Source organism: Lotus japonicus, chromosome 4, assembly GCF_012489685.1.
Source record: "Lotus japonicus ecotype B-129 chromosome 4, LjGifu_v1.2".
NCBI classification, from domain to species: Eukaryota; Viridiplantae; Streptophyta; class Magnoliopsida; order Fabales; family Fabaceae; genus Lotus; species Lotus japonicus.
The window spans coordinates 64,587,378-64,591,994 of record NC_080044.1 but is presented as its reverse complement, the minus strand read 5'-3'; the positions used below and the strand labels follow the sequence as shown (position 1 = coordinate 64,591,994).

At 34.5% G+C, this 4,617-nt stretch overlaps 1 long non-coding RNA gene across 1 annotated transcript; it reads right to left on the bottom strand.

Annotated features, from left to right (window-relative positions):
- Positions 1 to 2,360: 2,360 nt before the first annotated feature.
- Positions 2,361 to 4,036, bottom strand: LOC130714452 (uncharacterized). Its single transcript, XR_009011283.1, has 3 exons — positions 3,358 to 4,036; positions 2,683 to 2,840; positions 2,361 to 2,588 (listed from the first exon to the last, which is right to left on the bottom strand). It is a non-coding gene; the product is annotated as an uncharacterized LOC130714452 (long non-coding RNA).
- Positions 4,037 to 4,617: the final 581 nt, after the last annotated feature.

Sequence of the window (4,617 nt, the reverse complement as noted above, 5' to 3'; positions counted from 1 at the left end):
GTCAGAGTGCTATCTATTTGACGAACAATCAGGTGTATCATGCTAGAACCAAGCATATTGATGTGAGGTTCCACAAGATCAGGGAGTTGTTGGCATCCAGACAGATATTACTTCAGAAGATTCACACATCAGAGAATACAACAGACAAGTTGACTAAGCCAGTCACCAGTGACAAGTTCATGTTCTCCAATGTTAAGCAGAGGAGGCTCACAATCCCATAAATCATAATCAGGAAACTAAAGCAGCAGATCTTCATAGGGGGAGTCTGTAATTCGCCAAGGTGGAGATTGTTGAGATTTGATTCATTATATTTTGGGCTAAGATCTTTAGTTTATTAGGATTTGATTTAATGTGGATTGTAAAAGGTTTAAAGGGATTGTTATAGGATTTATTAGGATTTTATTGTAAAATAGATATCAATAGAATCGACTATAAATAGAATAACTAATGTAACCCTAAAAACACAAGAGGCACTAGTGCAATTAAGAGAAATTGCAATTGCTGAGTGATTGTATTCAGGTTCGAATCAATAAACGGAACTATAGCTGCTCTATAGTCGCAGAGGTAGGCAATTTGGCCGAACTGCGTGAACAAAGCTTTGTGTGTTTCTCTCTACTCTAATCTGTATTCGTGTTGCTGTTCTAACAAAAACAAATAAAAATGTTTTTAACATTTTTGTGCATTAAATTGCTATCGTAATTAATCTAATTCAGTATGATCAATGAATGTCAAATGTCTTTCCAAGTGCTCGGTAAAGTAAATGTCAAAGATATCACTCCAAAAGTAGAAATATAATTTCTTGATCTATGCCATTCGAATGGCCTAAGATTGATGCTCGAACTCAATAACTGCTCCAAAACATGGGCAAGTGCTCCCATACATGTTAGTGCTTTTTTCTCTAGACATGCTATGAACTTTTGATATTGGAGCGGGTTAGTATGACATAGAATAAGTTTGTAACTTTGAACTTAACTTGATCTTGAGAACTTTGATGCCTTGAACTCATCTTTGAGCTTGGGCTTGTATCTCTCAACCTTGAGTACTTTGAACTTTTACCAATGAGCATCATGGCAATGACTTCGAGTGGGCCTATATGGTTTGACCTTAGGCTAACCTAAAAACTCGAACTTTAGACGAGAGTTTCATATTAGATAAAGAGTGAATAGTATAAGTGAATTAGACATTACATTTTCATCTAAAATTTTAAGGTATCAGGTGTATGCGTCATCTCACTTATTTAAATACTTTCCTTTTTTTTCAATGTATCTCAAGTGGAAGTCTTCACGTACTATTGTGGCTCTCCACAAATCAACTTAATATGGCGTGGCCACCTTTTTATGAGAAAGACTTTCGATAAAATAAGTCAATCACTAGGGTAACACCATTAGCTTTAATACCAATGTTTGGTAAAAAGCATGTTGTAAGGAATTAAAACAAAAATACAATCACATCACGAGAATACATATATAACATGAAAAACTCTAAAATCGGAGAAAAATTTCCGTTGTTGTGTCAAAACCCACAATCAGGTACATACCTAAACCTATGTAAATTTTTATAACACATGAACTTCACTCTCAACCACCCCACATAACCTGATTACATAGCACTTTTCAAAAGAAATATTTAACATACGCATCACTATTTTAGAACAATAGCATAAAACAAATAGAAAACACATATAAACTTGTGTTTTAAGGTGCTTTGTCAATAACTAGGATATAAGTCCACTTATAACATTGAATCTCTAAATCTTTCGGCAATCTAAGACTCAACCCAACAAATATGGACCACACACATGCTCATTATAAGATCACGAAACTAGATTAACTAAAATAATACAAATCTTTAATTAATAACTAAAAGACAGATTAAAAAAAGTACTTTTGAATATCTAACAGTCACTATTCACTACAAAAAAAACGTTATTTAGCGGGGGTTTTTTTTTGCCTTTAGTGGGGGTTTTCAACCCCCGCGAGTTACTTAGCGGGGGTTTTGAAAAATCCCGAAGTTACACTCCCCACAAATCATTAACGGGGTTTCTCAGCAAACCCTGGTACATGCATATAAATTTAGCGGGGGTTTTTAGCGGGGGTTTTAAACCTCCCTTATCTGCAAGCATTTTTTAACGGGAGTTTTCAACCTCCCTTAAATGTAAGAGATTATTTACACTGTTTCTATGTCATTAGGGACCTCTAGCATCTCTAGATAACTTATCATCCCTCATGAAAATTGAAACATAGAATGGTCTAGAAGTCTACTTACTTACTTCTAGGAAAAGTCTGCAAGCTTCATGATAGACAACCAACTTAACTAATTGGTGATAGTAATAATACTCAAAATCAACTAAATGTGCAAAAGTACAGAACCTCAGTAAGAGAGCATTTCTTTGTTATACTACCATGTGCAAACCAAGTTCATCTAAGTTAACCAATAAATACCTACATATATTGACAGAATAGACAAGAGTTAGATAAATACTTTGCTGAGAGTTTCTTCCAAAATACAGCAGCAGCAGTTTGAATACTTCATTTCGTTTCCTCTTTCGATCCATCTAGCTTAAGCATATCTCCATTCATTCACAACCCCTAGATACATGAAAAAGAAATATTGAATGAGTTATTAACCCATTAATTAATTCTTCAGAAACTGATATGTGAAAACTAGTCGTAAAAACCATACTTGGAAAACCGGTGACTTCACCGGTGTTTGCGGCATATCCCACTAAGATCGTTGGTCTGTTGTATCAAGGAAAGTAGTAGGTCGTTGAACTTATCGGCTAACATCTCAAAGTCTTTCATCTCCATCTCCTTAACCTTCATGAGCCCCTCATCCAATTCCTTCCAAGATGAATTAGATAGTGAGATAGTAAATAGAGAGAGAGAGAGAGAGAGAGAAGTTTAGAGTGAACTGAATGAACTCTTCTCTTGAATTAACACTGTGATTTACAACATATATAAAGTTTTCAACAGTAGCTAACCATCTAACTGCCTCTAACAAATTGATAACTCAGCATAACAAAAATTTATGGTGATGTCATCATTCAGTTACATAGAAATCCATACACACTAGACTAACACATTAGTATAAGGTAAGATTTTATAATTTGCTGATGAAAAGTGTCTATCTCATTTTTTAACTAGGCACATGAGCAATACTTTCAGGGCATCTATAATCTGAAAAATTAGTAAGAGTTCATTTTAAACTTTTTTTTTAATTTATCGATTTGAACTAAAAACAGTTTTTAAATTGCATAACGCTTTTATAAATGACATGTAGTACTTTGGTAAGAGTTAGGGACTTAGGATGTGGAATAGAAGACTGGCAATTGCAAACTGGAACAAAGTGAAGTAGCACCTGAAAACAGGATACACAGTATCCATATAGGCTGGTTCATTACTGGAAGAGAATATACTAATACCAGACAATCTTCCATTCGTCTCCTCATCCTGGCTGTGTTCATCCAACTTATTTGTTAACAAGTCCAAGCAGTCACACATACTATCACAAAGCAATGAGAACTGAGAGAATATTAGGAAATGAAGCCAAATCATATATACTCTAACATGTGCTGATTTGTTTGTCATTTTTTAGGCAAGTATGAGGATAAAGTTAAATTTGTCCCACTAAGCTTAAAGTGGTTCCATCATCAGGAATCTCATTATAATAGTGTATATTGCATAGTTGTTACATGGAAAATGCAAAGTGATATCATCCATGTAACAGGTTTATGAAATTTATGCTCTAGGTTTTATGAAGGTAATGAAGTTAACCTGACTCGCAGCCTCAGTTTCACATTTTTTACTAATAATTGCATGTCAAGGGTTAAGTGTACATAACCTGAATCCAAGTAAGCAACATTAAAACATTTTTTACTAATGCTATAAAAGAAACTACGGAATCATGGAAATTCATGTATGGTGCCATATGCACTGGTGGTCACAACGATAAGCTATTGGCTTTGAAAGACAAATCAACTCGATGAAATTTAAGTAGAAACTATATCATGAAGAAACAATGGATGTACCCAAGCTTCCAATAGACAAAGTCATAACTAAGAACCTGTTTATCCACCATGTGGAAGTTTCAGTACTCATTATTTTGTGAGTAATAGTATTAATAGGATATGTCAGATTTCATCAAAGCAAACATGTTAACTCACAAGTCTAATATTTCAGCTATTTAAGATTTGACAATCATTCAAGCGACAAATCGACATAGCATATTCAGATTTTCATGTTCCATTACGAGTGACAAAAACCATCAAATCGACATAGCATAAGGAAAGTTAGATTGTTCAAACCCGGAGTCCCATTTCAATCCAGCTTCTCAGCGTTCTCGGAACACCATCAGCAAGCATCATACTGACTTGATTCGCATCAAAAAAACTCAACGGAGACATGAAGGGAAAGAGAGAAAACCAGTCAGGAATTTTGTCGAACAGTTTATAGGCATTAAAACTTCAATGGTAATATGCTTATAAATTCAGGCAATCAATTAACCGAACAGTGTGTATGCCTCAGAAACCAGGATAAAAATACCAAGAAAATTAGGTATCTACTCCCAACGCAAGCTAAAAATTCCATAGATAGTATCAAACAATTTTCAAATGATTCG